Source organism: Mastigoproctus giganteus, chromosome 4, assembly GCF_048544385.1.
Source record: "Mastigoproctus giganteus isolate SK-2022 chromosome 4, ASM4854438v1, whole genome shotgun sequence".
Lineage (NCBI taxonomy): Eukaryota > Metazoa > Arthropoda > Arachnida > Uropygi > Thelyphonidae > Mastigoproctus > Mastigoproctus giganteus.
The window spans coordinates 67,614,336-67,633,806 of NC_143578.1; the positions used below are offsets into that span (position 1 = coordinate 67,614,336).

Genomic DNA, 19,471 nt, shown 5'->3' on the forward strand with positions numbered 1-19,471 from the left:
ACTGTAGAGGTCACTATTTCCATTTCTTCACAGCTCTCTATTAAGTCTGTTATGCTGCTATAAATTGCCATATCCTGTAGCTAAGTTGGTTGGTTGGTTATTAGGAGTTTTATGGCACATCAGCATATAAGGCTATTGTGCACCAACCTATAGCTAAGTCACTAATACTTTAGATACATTCATCTACTCTACTAAATATGTGCACTGTATTTTACCATCTTCTTCCTTCCGATACGCATTACTTGAAAACTCTAGGTATCTTTACTTTCCTCATTATACTTTCGGTTTCTGTTTCGGCTTGTTTTGACTTACAAGGGGTAGAATTTTTTTCAGCCTGGACTGTACTTGTTAACAGGAGAGATTGCTTCTACAGGGATGGGATACACTTAAATAGAAAGGGTGCAAGAATATTTGCTGATGCTATCGAGGCAGTGTTAGGTGGATAGGAAAACTGCTAGCTTGGGGGATACGAGGCCTATTATATTTCAGAGGTGAAAGTGATTCTTGCACTGCTTCTATTCGAATGAGCAGCAGCCTGAAAAACAAGATGCATGGTATTTCAGAGACTGCTGGGAGCCATTGCGGTACAAATAAACACATGGGTTGTGTTAGGGTAGCTAAGAATAGAAACAGGTGCAGGTATACTTGCGTGTACACCAATGCTAGGAGTTTAGTAAATAAATTTGATGAATTTGAGGTATTGCTCAAAACATCAAAGGCAGATATTGTTGGGATATCAGAGACGTGGTGTCACACAGATATAAGGGATGCAGAACTGCAATTTGGGGAGTACGTCTACAGAAAGGATAGACAGGATAGGAAGGGGGGAGGGGTTATGCTATTAGTTAAGAAACACATAAAAACCAAGGAAGTGAAGCCAGTCGACATCACTGGACAGTGCAGTGTCGAGTCAGTTTGGTGTGACATAAGCATTGGGAGATCAAAATTGAGAGTAGGAGTGTGCTATAGGCCTAATGACTCTGATGAGTATAATAAGGAACTGTACAGGGAAATAGAGTGGGCCAGTAAATCAGAGAGTCTTATAATGGGAGATTTTAATTTCCCAGATATTGACTGGAATTTGGGGGCTGGTTACTCACACACTAGCAGGGCTTTTGTGGATTTATTGGATGATTGTTTTCTACATCAGCATGTTCAGGAGGCAACTAGAGGGAGTAATACTTTTGATTTGATTATCAGCAGTGATTCTTCATGCATTAAGAATCTGCAGATAAATGAACCACTAGGTGGCAGTGATCACAGTGTGCTGAAGTGGGATTTACTGAAAGAGGTAACTACCATTAGGGGTAAAGGGAAGGGTTATTGCTTCCGTAAAGGCGACTACGATGGACTGAGACAGTATTTAAATTCTATACAGTGGGACCAACTGATGATGTTACCAACAGCAAATTCAAAATGGGAAGCATTCAAAGAACATATCTTGGAAGCTACTAGGCTTTACATACCAACTAAGAAATATTGTTCAAGGTTTAGGCCAAAATGGATGTCAGATGAACTAATGAGGCATATGGCAGAGAAGAAAAATGCATGGGATACTTACAAATTAACACATGACACAGAAGTTTATGATAGATACAAGTTGATATGCAACCAAGTTACAAAGGAGGTTAGGCAGGCGAAGGCAGATTACGAGAAATCCTTGGCAAGGGATGCAAAGAAAAACAGCAAAGAGTTCTTTACTTATGTAAACTCTAGAAGGAAGGGGATGAATCAGATTGGTCCACTTGATATTGATGGGTCAACTGCTGATGATCCTGCTCAGGTAGCTAACAAACTAAATGAATATTTTGCATCGACATTCACACATGAGGAGTTATTCAGCAAGGGGAATGCCAGAGGTGTATTCAACTCTAGCAGTAAGCTACAGAATCTTGAAATAACTGGGAGTAAAGTGGAGGAGAAACTGTTGAAGATAAACACAAGAAAGGCACCCGGGGTGGATGGGATCTATCCAGTTATATTAAAGGAGGCAGCAAAGGAAGTAAGCAAACCCTTAGCCATAATTATGAGAGCTTCCTTGAACTCAGGGGAGGTACCCATAGACTGGAAATGTGCAAATGTGACCCCAATTCACAAAGGAGGATCAAAGGCTGACACAAGTAACTATAGACCTGTGAGCTTAACTTCTGTTCCAGGAAAATTAATGGAGGCACTGGTTAAAGAAGCACTGCAGGATCATTTAGACAAGACTTCAGTTATAGCTCAGACACAGCATGGTTTTGTTAAGGGGAAGTCTTGCCTGACCAACTTGATTGGATACTATGATGCAGTCACAAAAGAACTGGATGCAGGGAATAACTTTGATATTATATACTTGGATCTTAGAAAGGCTTTTGATACTGTTGCACATGGAAGACTGCTACACAAATTGGAGCAGTGTGACATTGGAGGCAAATTGCTGCTATGGATAAAGGGGTGGTTGAGTGGGAGAAGACAGAGAGTGGTAATCAATGGAAACTGCTCATCGTGGACTAATGTTATTAGTGGAGTCCCTCAGGGCTCAGTGTTGGGTCCATTATTGTTTTCTGTATTTATAAATGATATTGATGATGGTATATCAAGCTTAATGTCCAAGTTTGCAGATGATACAAAGGTTGGCAGGGTTGTCAAGGACACTACTGACACTACACTGCTGCAACAGGATCTGGAAAGGTTGAGCAGATGGGCTGAGAGGTGGCAAATGAAGTTTAACATTGACAAATGTAAAGTACTACACATGGGAAACAGCAATCCCAGGGCAACGTATCAACTCTGTGGTACTACACTGACAGTGGTAGAGAATGAAAGGGACTTGGGGGTGATTGTGCAGGCAGATATGAAGTTCTCTGAGCAGTGCAGACGGGCTGCAAGAGTAGCTCATGGAGTATTGTCAATGATATACAGGAATTTTTCCAGCAGGGATAAGGAGGTGATTATTCCATTGTATAAGGCAATGGTCAGGCCACACCTAAGAGTACTGTATACAGGTCTGGAGGCCTCATTTCAAGAAGGATGTAGAGCTGCTGGAACGAGTACAGAGAAGGGCAACAAGATTAGTGAATGGAACAAAGGGGTGCTCTTACGAGGAAAGGCTTAAGTTTTGCAAATTACAGTGTCTGGAGACTAGGCACCAGCGAGGTGATCTGATAGAGGTGTATAAAGCCTTGAATGGTTTAAGCATGCTCAATGCTGATGGGATTCTTCCTCTAGCTCAGAAAAATCACCTGAGAGGGCATAAATTCAAATTGAGGAAAGACAGATGTAGGATAGACGTGCGGAAATTTGCCTTTAGCCAGCGGGTGGTTGGTTGGTGGAACAGACTGCCATCCCTTGTGGTGGAGGTTGATAGCCTAAATAAGTTTAAGGCTCAGCTGGACAGGTATTTTGAACGAACAGAGGGGTGAAGTGGAAGTGGGTTTTTTTTTTTTTTTTTTGGCTGATGCTGCATAAGCTTGCTTTCTTGCATCAAATGCCTCTACTAATGCTAATGCTAATGATTTTTCACCCGCTTTTTTTCCCTGCAGTACAAGCATTTGGTATTAGTCTCCTTTTTTATATTAAAACTTACAAAGCCAGGGCCATTACTAAAAGGTTGGGCTATACAACCCCAGCTAGCCCAGTACATTTAATACCTTTTGCTTTACTTTTTATCTTTCTACTTCTACCTTTTTTCCCCCGTTCGTAAATGTTCCAACTATCCTCATTCTATCGCTTTTTAATCTTTATTACTTGTTTTAAATAATTTTAATTCTTCTAACTTCTACAAAATTCCAACACTAATATATTTTTCCAAATTTATTCAAAAATCTACATATAATTCAAAAACCTTTATCCGACTCTGAAAACATTTAATTATATTTTATTTTATTTTAGCTTTATCCTTATTTTTACCTTAATTTTTTTTTATATCATTGACATTGCATTGGGACTACCTTGTCCATACTGTTAAGAGAATGTGCTAATTTTATTCTTTTTTGCTTTTTTTTTTCACCTCTCTTCCACTATTATAGCAATGCAGTTCCTGATACATGATCAGGTGTAGTACCCTGATGAAATACTTGAAATTGTATCAATATTTACTTCAGCTGACATCAGATTCTGCATTTTTGCTATCCCTGTTTTCGACCTATAACTAAATTTGCCCACTCATATCTGATGACAGCTTTACCACTTTATTTTATTTGTTTAATCATTTTATTTTACAGTTTCCTCACCTCTAATTGGCTTTGCAATTTGGCCCATAATTGTCTTAATTCATCATAACTTTTAGGATATTAACATTCTTTCAACTTTTACAAAATACAATACTTTTTTTCTATTATCCTTACCCTTCTATCCCTTGGCACTTTGTACTTTTCACCTTCAGCTGTGCATAGTTTATCAGACTTATCTATCCTTACACACACACGGTGATTCAGGAATAGTAAATATTTTGGGAGTTATAGTATCGATTATTCTGAGTAAAAAAAGTTCATATAAATGTGACCAATTCTCAATGGATATGAAGATACAGATGTTTGAAACTGGCAAGCACAAATCCATCATGAGAGGTAATAAACAACAATAAATGACTTGTTTGTATCTGCTGATTTTTTGAATGATACCAAACAAATAACTGATAAATTATTTACAGTTCACAACAAATGTTCGAAAATCCCACCGCCAACCTCAATGCACTTTGCAACTCTTGTGGTAATATGATGTGTTGTTCTTTTGAGGTTGTCTTAGCGTTTCCTTTATGAGGGCAGCAGTATCCAAAATGCGAGGGAGCAATTAGTCTCTTGTATTCACCTTTTCTTTGTATACTGCGTTTTTCATCCATCCCCAAACAAAAATCTAATAGAGTGAGGTCTGGAGACCTTGGTGGCCAATGAACTGTGGCCGATCCATCGTTCAGGGAAAGTTCGATTTAGATATTGTATCACCAGATGGGTATAATGTGCAGGAGCTGTCTTGCTGAAAGTACATATCAATCCTTGTAGCCAAGGGAATATCCTCCAATAGTAGTGGAAGTTCATTTTGAAGAAATTCTAGGTAAATGGGCACTGTAAGACGATTTTGTAACACAACAGGGCCAATCAACTGATTGTCGATGATACTGAACCACACATTTACAGAAAAGCAATGTTGAAAATTTGTTTCTACAGTGGCATGTGGATTTTCGTCTGACCACCTATGAGAGTTACGGGTGTTGTTGGTTGATATCGTCACAAGTGAAAGTAGTTTCATCGCTGAACAGTATTAATGGAATTAATTGGCGATTAGCATTTACCCACCGACAAAATTCCAATCGCTCGGCATTGACTCCTGGTTGAAGGTGTTGCACCTGCTGTATGTGAAATGGATACAAGCCATGCTTATGTAACGTTCACCATACTCTCATCTGTGGAACGCCAATATGTGTAGAAATTCTTCGTGTGCTAATAGTATAACTACGTTCTATTGACTGAAGAATGTGTTCTATTTCATCCACATTTTGTTCATTTGCAGGTTCAGAAGAAATATGAGAGTTAGGAAACTGTCGACAGTATTCTCTACAAGCAGCAGTAGCACTTCCACCACAAAAACCATAGACAAACACCATATTGGCATATTCATCATGTATGAAGATCTGAGGCATTCTTAACACTTCTAATGCTAAATAGCATTAGGTTATAACTATTTCTTGGTCACATCTGATTCAGGGAGCTGTGCCTCCATATCCATTGAGAATTGGGCACGTTTATATGAACTTTTTTACTCAGAATAATCGATACTATAATCTCCCAAAACATTTACTATTCCTCCTTAATGACCCTGTATATACATATAGCGTTTTTAATTTTTACAAGTTTTATTATATACTGATATAGTTACAAGTTTAAATTTACCTTGATTTTGGTATAAAGTATCATTAGAAGAAAAGAAAGTGTAAAGATTGGAGAGCGGTGGCACACTCTTAAGTTCCCAAGTGACACAGGTATCTAAATCTAAGAAAATGTAAAGAAATGTAAATAAGACTTGTATATACTGTAAATAGAATTTTAAATTGTAGATTTTAATTTAAAAAGATGATTGCAGTAAAATCCAGGTTACTGCCCCTCCCATCAGGCACACCTCCCTGATGGGAGGGGCAGTAATCTGGTCCTACCATCGGGGAGGGTGTGTGTTTGAATGGAGGCTGTGGCTAAGTGCCAATGTTGGTAAAAATTTTAAATTTTGCATAATTGTAAATATAAGAGGCCCTAACGTGGATAGATCTTTGGCTTAGGAAATGTAGGCACAGAGATGATGAAAAAGAAAGAAAAAAATTTGCCTATACACCAATCCTAGAAGTATAGTAAACAAATTTGATTTTTAAGTACTGGTTAAATCTTCAAAAGCAGACACTGCAGAGCCACATGGCTAAGTTCTGATTATGGACACATGACCAAATTCTGTAAAGGTGTTGTGACATGTCGTCATTGCACCAAGGAGTAGTGCCACTTGTATAAAGATTGTAAAAGAAAGGAAGACCGGCTTAGCTGTAAAAGAAGGAGAAACTCAAACCATTCAATAAGTAAGCAGAGTGAAGAATATAAGAGGAATTATGAGATTTATAAGAATAAATATAGAGGTTAATGTAAATAGGATGAAAGTAGAGGGTGATACAGTTGAATGGTCAGAGAGCTTATGGTCTAGCATTGCAGTTATCAAAAGTGATACAGGAAACTGTGACCTAGCTTTAGTACAGGAGCCATATGTTTTAAGAGTGAGGTCCATGGTTATCCTTGGACTGGAAAATTGTACATTGTGGTCAGAACAGTCAGGTTGCAATCAAAGAAAAATAATGTTACAGTGACAATGACTGGTGAATTGAGCTATACACATGGTGTTGTGTTCTCAAACAGTGTGAGAATTTGGAGAAATACATTTTGTCACATTGTATTGTCAGTTCCAGAATGAATTGTATTCCTTTTTGCAGTATCTTGAAAAGTATATAGGGTACTGAGAGGAAGGGATGTGATCATTGGTGTGGACACAAATTCAAAAACTTGGTGGCAATACTGATGAAAGAGGAATGTTTAGGTAATAATGCAAGAAAGATTGGTGATATTAAATGGAGAGGGAAGTTTGACAACTTTCCCCGTTCTTTACGAGAATCTCATATTGATATAACTACAAGTGACCCCCGCTTAACGCTGATAATTCGTTCCGGGAAAACAGAGCACTAAGTGAGCGCCACATTCCCACAAGGTAACATATGTATTTGTGAGTTGCGGTCGGTGCCATAGGATATATCCTAATCAATAATAAATAGCAGTGAAAAGATGTACAAATGGCAGTCAAAATATTTAATATTCAAATATTTATACATATAAAATATTCTACGTTACATACGTATATAATTATGTGGTAACTACTTACGTATAAAAATTAAACTTAAAATTCCAATTAAAATCATGAATTTAATTGATCTAAATTGATTTAATTTAATTGATGAATTTAATCATGAAAAATGTGTCGATTTTGGGTTTAACTTTGGCCCTCTTCCAAATAAACTAAAAGGGGTATTAATTTTAAATCCCCCGCAGCGTTACAACCCAACAATAAAGTCAACCGATCCTTTGCCGCTTTGAAACCTGGCATGTTTTTCTTCTTTCAATATGAAACTTCTTTTAGGCATTCGTTTCCACAAAAAGTCCTGCTTCATCTATGTTAAAAACTCGTTGAGAAGTGTAACACATAATACTCCTCTTGAATAATTTTTAACAAGTCTTTTTTGAAAGTTTCGGCTCCTTGATCTGCACTTGCAGCTTCTCCCTGGATTTTAAATCTATTCAACCAGCCCTTATCAGTTTTAAATGGTTCCACATTTTTTTTTTTTTTTAGGTGAGTTTTCTTCATATAATCATATTGGCTAATCTCTCTCTCTCTTTTTATAATATTTAACTTAACTGAATTCTGCATTGGATATTATCATAAATAAAATTAGTTAGTCTTTCCATTTCAATCCTAATAGCCGGCCTAAGCCCCAGTTGATTGCAGTGGAACAGCTATCGTTCCTGCAGCTAAAATTAATTCTTTATTTTTTTTATAATTGTTCTTACAGATAAACTTGCAAGTCCTAAATTATGGCATACATCCGCTTGTCTTTGACCGGAATCGATTCACTTCAAAACGTCTAATTTAATTTTCAAATTCAGTCTTTTTCTTACATTTATAGTCTTCGTACTGCATCCAGACATTGTTGCTTTTTCATTCTTATCGGCCATTATTAACTCTTCGAAAACGTAACTGCATTGGTTGCATTAATTATGATACAATGTTCAAGTAAACTGTCCAATACACATGATGTCTAATACTGTACTGAGTGATGATTGGACTTCGGATAAATGCATATAATGCAAATATTACAATATACTTGATCATTTTTTAAAAATGTTGATCTCAGAACTACGTAACAAGTCATTGTACTGCAATTAAATCAGCGTGAGAGAAAATTTCACTGAGCATGGGAAACACTTTAATGCTGTTTTGCTATTCATTTTCGAGCTATCGACTCCATCAAATAAAGCGATTTCATTAAATATGCCAAAAATGCAAGCTGTAAAAGAGAATTATATTCAGATACGGAATATAATATAAGAACAGCATTATAGAGAATCAGCGTAAAGTGAACCGCGTTATAACAGGGGCCTGCTGTATTACTACCCATTTTGTTGTGAACATGTTTAAAAATTGGAAGGTACAAAATAATTGGTCCTTGAGGCTGTCGCAGACATTCTCTCAGATATGCCAGACAAGCTGTGCTTGCTACCTGGGAGTCAAACGCTGATGGAACTGATATTTGGGTGACACTCGAGTCAAGTGGATCTAATTTCGGCGAAGTCCGGACAGTCTGTGACAGCCAAATCCTCTGCTTGCATCTTCACGATGCTGGGACTGTTAGTAATCCTGGGGGTTATACCCAGGACTGTTAGTCCTGGGTATAACCCCCATGAGTAAGAACACTGTGGGTAAACACTGAGGTGTGAACCAATGTAAGCAGGGGTCGAAGTGTGGCGTCCACACCACACGGACGAATGCCACCCCTCTGTGTCACCAGGCAATACTGGACAGTAGATGACTCTCATCATCCGGTGCAATACCACCACTTTGCCTATTGTTGGCTTGAAGTGGTGGAATCCACTTCAAGCCACCAATAAGCAAAGTGTCTCTTCTCCAATGGAGCCTTTATCTCTTGGCTATTCCCAACCTCATGTTGTTTGGCATTACAAGATTGCTGAATGGGAAGACCTGCGAGATTTCTTTTCTTCTTTCCTTGGTCAGATTACTGTTTCAAAACTCCTGATGTCAATGTTTGCTCAGATTGTGTCAGTAATATTATTCTTCCAGGAATGGAATCCTTTATTCCACACTCCACCTTTAAATCTTGTACATTATCTACATGTTGGTTTTCCAATAAATGTGCTAAGGCTGTTCAAGAGAAGAATGTTGCATATCGTAATTGGCTTGTTTCTAATTCTTCAGTTTCATTTTCTGCTTACACCACAGCTTGCAACGATTGTAAGGCAGTTTTTGAACAGCCTAAGAGTAGAAAACTTGCTTCTTGCCCTAATGGTAGCCAAGTATTCTTGTCTGTTGCCAAAGCTATTGGCTGCAACTTTTGCCCATCTCTGTTCCCACCTCTGTCAAAACCAGATGCTTCTAATGTCACTTCAGCCAAGGATAAAGCTGACCTGCTAGCATCCCATTTTTCTTCCAGCTCATGTATTAAGGATCTTGATAAAACATTCCACCATTCACAGCGTGCTTCATTCACTGCCTCCTGTGGTCTTCCGTCAAAAGGACATCAGAATGATTTGGACCAATCTTGATGCTAAGAAAATTCCAGGTCCTGATGTTATTAGTAATTATGGCATGTGATGCAAGAAAGCAAGCATATGAGCTCATGTAGCATCAGCCAAAAAAAAAAAAAAATCACACAACCATTCCCTCTTAAACAAATTTAAGGAGGAACTGGACAAACAATTAGATGTTTGTCCAGTTCCTCCTTAAATTTGTTTAACCTATCAACTTCCACAATGACAGATGGAAGTTTGTTCCGGCAATTAACCACCCGCTGGCTAAAGGCAAATTTCTGCACATCAATTCTACAGACGCCTTTCCTCAATTTCCATTTATGCCCCCTTAGGTTCGTAATTGCCACTTGTTCTCAAAACTTATGCTCCTGAACTTACTCCTGTTCTTTATCACCTTTTTTCACTTTCTTATTCCACAGGTGTTTTTCCTTCTGCTTGGAAATTTGCTCATATCCAGCCAGTTCCAAAAAAGGGTGACAAATCCCTCCCATCTAATTATTGTTCCATTGCAATTACTTCTATTCTTTCTAAAATAATGTAGAAATGAATTAACCACTAATTCTTAAACTATCTACATACCTTCCGTCTGATCAACGATCGGCAGTATGGATTTCGTCAGTGTCGATCCACTAGTGATATTCTGGCTTATGTTATCCATTTATGGACAAATTCAATGGAAAAATTCGGTGAAGCACAAGCAGTTGCTTTTGACATCTCAAATTGCGTTTGGCATAAAGGTCTTCTAAACAAGCTTCCATCTTATGGTTTGCCAACTGTTTTTTGTATTTGGTTATCTAGTTTCTCTCTGATCGCTCACTGAAGATGATGGCAGATGGCTCCCTATCTTCTAACTTCTTCACTAATGCCGGTGTCCCCCAAGCTTCATTCTTTCCCCCACTCTTTTCCTCTTGTATATTAATGACCTTCTTCCATTGACTGGAAATCCTATCCATAGTTTTGCCGACGATAGCGCATTGCATTCCACTTTCCATTTTGAGAAACCTTGCCCTGCACAATCAGCTTCAACTTCTCGAATATCCACTACCAATTCCTTAAATGCTGACATTCGGGTAATGCTCCAGTGGGGCAAAGACAACTTAGCATTAGCATTAGTAGAGGCATTTGATGCAAGAAAGCAAACTTATGCAGCATCAGCCAAAAAAAATAATAATAAATAAAATAAAAAAAAAAAAAAAAGAAAACCATGTCCACTTCACCCCTCTGTTCGTTCAAAATACCTGTCCAGCTGAGCCTTAAACTTATTTAGGCTATCAACTTCCACGACAAGGGATAGAAGTCTGTTCCACCAACCAACCACCCTCTGGCTAAAGGCAAATTTCCTCACGTCTATCCTACATCTGTCTTTCTTCAATTTGAATTTATGCCCTCTCAGGTGATTATTCTGAGCGAGAGGAAGAATCCCATCAGCACTGAGCATGCTCAAACCATTCAAGGCTTTATACACCTCTATCAGATCACCTTGCTGGTGCCTAGTCTCCAGACACTGTAACTTGCAAAACTTAAGCCTTTCTTCGTAAGAGCACCCCTTTGTTCCATTCACTAATCTTGTTGCCCTTCTCTGAACTCGTTCCAGCAGCTCTACATCCTTCTTGAAATGAGGCCTCCAGCCCTGCATACAGTACTCTAGGTGTGGCCTGACCATTGCCTTATACAAGGGAATAATCACCTCCTTATCCCTGCTAGAAAAATTCCTATATATCATTGACAATACACCGTGAGCTAATCTTGCAGCCCGTCTGCACTGCTCAGAGAACTTCATATCTGCCTGCACAACCACCCCCAGGTCCCTTTCATTCTCTACCACTGTCAGTGTAGTACCACAGAGTTGATACGTTGCTCTGGGGTTGCTGTTTCCCATGTGTAGTACTTTACATTTGTCAATGTTAAACTTCATTTGCCTCCTCTCAGCCCATCTGCTCAACTTTCCAGATCCTGTTGCAGCAGCATAGTGTCAGTAGTGTCCTTGACAACCCTGCCTACCTTTGTATCGTCTGCAAACTTGGACATTAAGCTTGATATACCATCATCAATATCATTTATGAATACAGAAAACAATAATGGACCCAACACTGAGCCCTGAGGGACTCCACTAATAACATTAGTCCACGACGAGCAGTGTCCATTGATTACCACTCTGTCTTCTCCCCCTCAGCCACCCCTTTATCCACAGCAGCAATTTGCCTCCAATGTCACACTGCTATAATTTGTGCAGCAGTCTTCCATGTGCAACAGTATCAAAAGCCTTTCTAAGATCCAAGTATATAACATCAAAGTTATTCCCTGCATCCAGTTCCTTTGTGACTGCATCATAGTATCCAATCAAATTGGACAGGCAAGACTTCCCCTTAACAAAACCATGCTGTGTCCGACCTATAACTGAAGTCTTGTCCAAATGATCCTGCAGTGCTTCTTTAACTAGTGCCTCCATTAATTTTCCTGGAACAGAAGTTAAACTCACAGGTCTATAATTACTTGTGTAATCCTTTGATCCTCCTTTGTGAATTGGGGTCACATTTGCACTTCTCCAGTCTGTGGGTACCTCCCCTGAGTCCAAGGAAGCTCTCATAATTATGGCTAAGGGTTTGCTTACTTCCTCTGCTGCCTCCTTTAATATAACTGGATAGATCCCATCCACCCCGGGTGCCTTTCTTGTGTTTATCTTCAACAATTTCTCCTCCACTTTACTCTCAGTTATTACAAGATTCTCTAGCTTACTGCTAGAGTTGAATACACCTCTGGCTTTCCCCTCGCTAAATAACTCCTCATGTGTGAATGTCGATGCAAAATATTCATTTAGTTTGTTAGCTACCTGAGCAGGATCATCAACAGTTGACCTATCGATATCAAGTGGTGCAATCTGATTCATCCCCTTCCTTCTAGAGTTTACATAAGTAAAGAACTCTTTGCTGTTTTTCTTTGCATCCCTTGCCAAAGGTTTCTCGTAATCTGCCTTCGCCTGCCTAACCTCCTTTGTAACTTGGTTACAGATCAACTTGTATCTATCATAGGCTTCTGTGTCATGTGTTAATTTGTACGTATCCCATGCATGTTTCTTCTCTGCCATATGCCTCATCAGTTCATCTGATATCCATTTAGGCCTAAACCCTGAACAATATTTCTTGGTAGGTATGTAAAGCCTAGTAGCTTCCAAGATAAGTTCTTTGAATGCTTCCCATTTTGCATTTGCTGTTGGTAACATCATCGGTTGATCCCACTGTATAGAATTTAAATACTGTCTCAGTCCATCGTAGTCGCCTTTACGAAAGCAATAACCCTTCCCTTTACCCCTAATGGTAGTTACCTCTTTGAGTAAATCCCACTTCAGCACACTGTGATCACTGCCACCTAGTGGTTCATTTATCTGTAGATTCTTAATGCATGAAGAATCACTGCTGATAATCAAATCAAGAGTATTCCTCCTTCTAGTTGCCTCCCGAACATGCTGATGTAGAAAACAATCATCCAATAAATCCACAAAAGCCTTGCTAGTGTGTGAGTGACCAGCCCCCAAATTCCAGTCAATATCTGGGAAATTAAAATCTCCCATTATAAGACTCTCTGATTTACTGGCCCACTCTATTTCCCTGTACAGTTTCTTATTATACTCATCAGAGTCATTACGCCTATAGCACACTCCTACTCTCAATTTTGATCTCCCAATGCTTATGTCACACCAAACTGACTCGACACTGCACTGTCCAGCGATGTCCACTGGCTTCACTTCCTTGGATTTTATGTATTTCTTAACTAATAGCATAACCCCTCCTCCCTTCCTATCCAGTCTCTCCTTTCTGCAGACGTTGTACTCCTCAAATTCCAGTTCTGCATTCCTTATATCCGTGTGACACGTCTCTGATATCCCAACAATATCTGGCTTTGATGTTTTGAGCAATACCTTAAATTCATCAAATTTATTTACTAAACTCCTAGCATTGGTGTACACGCAAGTATACATGCACCTATTTCTATTCTTAGCTACCCTAACACAACCCATGTGTTTACTTACTTAGTTGATTTTAATCCTTCTAAAACTCAGTCTTGTGTTTTATTTCACAAAAAGATTCTTCTGCTCCTATGCTTATCTTTGGTGACGCTCCAATTTCTAGACAAGATGATATATCTCTTTTGCGGATTACCCTGACCTCTAATCTCCATCTAAAAAAACTTGGTTTTCTCTTTCGCTGTCGGCATTACCTTTCTTCCAAACAGCTGTTCACTCTGTACAAATCACAAATGCACTCTACCATGGAATATTGTTCCCACATTTAGGGCGGTGCCCCCAAAACCCCTCTCTCTCTCTCTCTCTCTCAGGCTTCTAGATTCCATTCAGAAGAGGGCAGTTAGGTTAATTAACGACTCATCTCTAACTGAGTCTCTTCACTCTGTCTTATAGACATACTGTTTCTGCTGCATGTCTTTTGTACAGATACTTCCAAGGGCACTGTTTTTCTGAATTGGCTTCTATAATTCCTGCTATCTCTTTCAAAACAGTCCGAACACATGCCGCCACCAGCCAACATCCGTTTACTGTCCAACTTTAAACTCACAGAACCAACTTTTCATCTTCCTCATGTATTCATTCCATTCAACTGCCGTTTTTTGGAACAACCTTCCTTCATACGTATTTCCTGAAAATTAGTCTACAGAAGTTAGAGTCTAATGTCAACAAATATCTTCTTTCATCTTCTCAACCTCCAACCTATGCACAGTACTAAGTACTATAGATTCTAATACCTCTCATGTTTGGGATTTTCATAATAATAATAAAAAAAAATTTTTTTAAATGTAACAACCAGTAATCATCAATGTATAATGTTTCATATAGAGAGATTTGGAGTTAGACAGAAAAGAGTAATGGATGGGTTTGCAGTTTGAACAGTGGACTGGCAGAAATTGATAAAATGGTGCAGGCTGAATTGTTAAGCATAAGGGAGAGGTGGGACAGCACCCTGGTGAGAAGGTGGATATGGCACAAGAATTGTTGAGGATGGCCTCATGGGGTTAAATGAAGAGGAAGCATAAGAGATCCTGTACTGTTCCATGGTGGCCCAGTTTCCTCTCTGAACTCCGAAGGGTAGTTCATAGATCATGAAGAGCCTTTCAGAGAGCACTAAGATACAGGATGGAAATAGAAGTGCATGAGTTTGAGGCAGAGATATAGGAGATAAAGAAGGCAAAACATCAGTTTTGGCAAGCTTTTGTTGAATTAAAGGGTGATGAGAACCTTGGGGCTTGAATTATCAGATATTTAGGAGAAGAGAATACAGCAGAGCCAGTGGAAGCAGTAACTAAAATAAATAAGTTTTAATACGACAAGTAGCTTTCAGGGTGACAAACCCCTTCCTCAGCAAGAAAGGTACATACATAAAGGCCCATACTCTTTTATCAGATATTGTTTGAAAAATTAAAGATGGATCAGATAACTCGCAGCAAGAAAACCTGGCACTCTTGGAGCAATTAGCTGGGAGGAAACTCTTAAATCTCTTTTCCCTAAGGATCAAGAAGGGACCTTGGAGTAGGTTTTGATAAGGTGGGAAAAATAAAGGATACAGGAGTGGTGAGAATGCTAAGGTCTTTATACTTTGGTAGAATTGAAAGAAGCAGTGAGAAGGGTAAAGAATGGGAAGGTCCCTGTTAGAGATCTTATAGAACTAGAAATTAAGAGATTTATAGAAAGAAATGCATCCATTTTGGTGGATCTATATATTTCTTATCTGTCAGTGAAATTTCTTATCTGTCAGATCATTTCAGTGAAATTATTCCCATTGGGATGAAATTCTTTATTCCACATTTTACCTTAAAATTTTATCCTTTATCTAAACCTTGATTTTCCAATATGCACTAAGGCTGTTAAAGATAAGAAGGTTGCATACAACAATTGGCTTGCATCGAAATCTCCACGTTCATTTTCTGCCTACACCAAAGCTCGCAACAACTGTAAAGTAATCAGTAAAAAAACTAGATTTTGAACAGGCAAAGAGTATAAAACTTGCTTCTTGTCCAAATGGTGACTGAGCATTCTGATCTCTCGCCAAAGCTATTGACCGTAACTTTTGCCCATCTCTACTCCCACCTCTGTTATAACTCGACAGTTCTATTTCCACCTAAGCTAAAGAGATAGCCTACCTACTAGCATCCCACTTTTCTTCTAACTCTTGTATTGATGATGTTGTAAACCATCTCCTAGCATTCACAGTATACCCCATTCAGTGCCTCTTGTGATTTTTGCCAGTCTTGATGCCAAGAAAGTGCCAGGTTCTCATGGTATTTCTCCACTTGTTCTCAAAATGTGTGCTCCTCAGCTTACTCCTGTTCTGTGTTGCTTTTACACTTTGTTATTTGAGTAGTGTTTTCCTTATGCTTGGAAATTTGCTCATATCCAACCAGTTCCTAAAAAGGATGAAAAATCCTTCCCTTCCAATCACCATTCCAATGTACTTACTTCTACTCTTAAGTAATGGAGAAATCCATTAACCACAAACTCCTAAACTATCTAGAAACCTTCCATCTGATCAATTATCGCCAGTATGAATTTCATTAGTGTCGATCAACTGGTGATATACTGACTTATGTTTCCTGTCTATTGACAAATTCAATGGAAAAGTTTGGTGAAACTCAAACAGTTGCTCTTGACAGTTCAAAGGCTTTTGATTGTGTTTGGCATAAAGGTCTTCTAAATAAGCTTCTGTCTTATGGTTTTGACAACTGATTTTTGTAATTTGGTATCCAGTTTTCTCTCTGACCACTTACTGTTGGTGATGGAGATGGCACCTGTCTTCTAACTTCTCCACTAATGCTGGCATTTCCCATGGTTCAGTTCTTTGTCCCACGCTTTTCCTCTTGTATATTTATGACTTTCTTCCATTGATTGGAAATGCTAGGGATAGCATTTCCAGTCAATGGAAGGTGGTATGCTGATGATAGCAGACTGCATTCGACCTTCCAGTTTGAGAAACCTTGTCCTGCACAAATAGCTTCAACTTGTTGAATATCCACTACCAATTCCTTAAATGCTGATCTCCAGGTAATTCTACAATGTGGCAAATATAACTTAATTTCAATCCTTCAGTTCTATCTTTTTTCTTACAAAAAGGATTCTTCTGCTCCCATGCTTATCTTCAATGAACTCAGAATTCTAGACAAGATCACATATCTCTATTAGAGAGACTTCTGATCTCTCTTGACTTAAACATATCCCAAGTACTGCTTCCTGTGCATCTAAAGAACTGCAATTTCTCTTTTTCTCTCGGCGTTACTTTTCTTTTAAGCAGTTACTCCTATACAAATCTTAAATCTGCCCTACCATGGAATATTATAACCTCTCAGGTTTCTACACTCCATTCAAAAGAGGGCAGGTATGTTAATTAATGACTCATCTCTAAGAAAGTCTCTTCACTCTGTCTCATAGATGTTCTGTTTCTGCTGCATACCTTTTCTATAGATATACCCATGGACACTGTTCTTCTGAAATGGCTTCTATAATTTCCCCCTCTTTCTTCCAAACCAGTCCAAACACATGCCACAACCAGTCAGTATCTTTTTTTTTGTGTGTCAAACTTCAAACTCACAGAACCAGAATAAATGAGGAAGAACCTTTCCTTCTTCCTAATTTATTTTTTCAATTTCCATTTTATGGAATAACTTCGCTTCATATGTATTTCCTGAAAATTACGATCTACAGGAATTCAAATCTAACGTCAACAAGTACTTAAACTCAATCTTCAACCCATGCATTGTACTAAGTATTATAGGATCTAATACCTTTTGTGTTTAGGGTTTCACAAAAAAAAAAAAAAATTAACATATCTAGGTACACAAGGGCATAAATGAATCATAGAAAACTTGCAGATGTTACCAACAACATTGATAATAGCTTTGAATCCACATTTGACAAATCTGGTAGATCCATCCATTTCCATATTACCAAACCATCGAAAGCAAGGTCCAGGAATCTTCTTTTAGGAAAACCAGAAAATCTGATAGGTATATAAATATAACTTTCATATCAATATATCAGTATTGATTTAGTCACAATTTTAAATCAGGGAGGTCATTTTGCATCATACTGTGCAGTGTGTGTGTGTGTGTGTGTGTGTGTGTGGTAATGACTGGTCAGAATAACAAACACCAATAATTATGAAACAAGTTTTATTCTGATATACTTTTAAAGATAAATACAACAGTACTTAATATATTTTAGTATTTAGTAACATACCCCTTTTACAGCATAAATTGCTTGGACACATGTCAGTACAGCCTGTTAGATTTTGGTTCCCCTGAATAATCTAATGGTATCCAGATTTATGAGGCATTACTTTTATAAAATCATTCAAATGGTGAAAGGGGGATGAGACAGCATTTCTCTTCAATTAACAGGATAGCAAAATCTACATGATTATACATTATCCAAAGATACTGATATATGTAGCAATATGTTCAATCAATCATGAGCCAATACCATATTAAATTAAACAGTTGTGTGTCACACGCCAGTTACACAAAATTAAACGTATGTAAATTCTGTGTGACTGGCAGGTCACAAAACTGCACTCACTTTAAATAAATAGTAATATAATTTTCATTGGAGTAATAGTGCAATACCAAGGTAACTTGGAAGTTCTACAATGAGATCACTGCACTAATTACAAATTAGTTTGTTCATTCCTACATACACTGAGTGGCCACTTTATTAGGTACACTTACCCCTTTTTCATGAAATGGCTGCTCTTTCAAGTAACAGCATCACATGTTTGTACCATGCAGTATAAAACAGTTGGGTAGATATGTAGGGATGCTGTGTGTATTAAAGTCACTGTGAGAATTGGCAAGACAAAAGAATTTAAGTGATTCTGAGCAGATCATAATAGTCAGCACCAGATGTGCAGTAGGGCATCCCTGCTAGGGTTTAAATGTATATGACTGTGTCTCAGGTGTACTGAGTTAGGAATCATAAGCATCCAGCCAACAGTGATCATGTAGTCATAAATAGCTTGTTGATGCAAGATGGCAATGGAGACTGTCAAGACTTGTGCAATTTGTACAACAGCAGTAACCAAAGAGACATTTCAGAATGCACAACTTTTCATGCCTTGCACAAATAGAGCATCATAACTGACAACTGAACTTCATCATTCCACTTCTGTCAGCAAAAAACAAGGAGGTATGGTTAAGTTGGCTCAGGAACACCAACATTAGATAATGGAGGACTGAAAAAAGGTTTGGCTGACAAATCTCTTCTGCTGATAGGAAGACCAGAATATGGTGAAAACAACATAAGTCCATGGACCCATCCTGCCAGGTGTCAACAATGCAGGCTGGTGGCAGCAATGTGATGGTGGGAATGTCTTTGTTGTACACAGTGGGCTCCTTAATACCAGTATCAACAACATTTCAATTCCCCAGGTTATCTGGAAATTGATTCTGACCAGGCATTCCTCTTCATAGCAGTGCATCCATTTGCAAATGGATTCTTCCAAGAGGATAATGCACCATGTCAAAAGGCCAGAAATGTACAGAACTGGTTCCAGAAACATGAGTGAATTTAGCCTACTGTGGGAACCTACCCTGTCATTGGATCACCATCCAATTGGGCCTGTGGGCTGAACCAAGTGACTCAGAGAAGATCC

At 38.5% G+C, this 19,471-nt stretch overlaps 1 protein-coding gene across 2 annotated transcripts in view; it reads right to left on the reverse strand.

The window, feature by feature from the left end:
• LOC150086811 (uncharacterized) overlaps positions 1-19,471 on the reverse strand; it is a 281,569-nt gene that overhangs the window by 132,194 nt on the left and 129,904 nt on the right. The gene's annotated exons all lie outside the window — the stretch shown is intronic.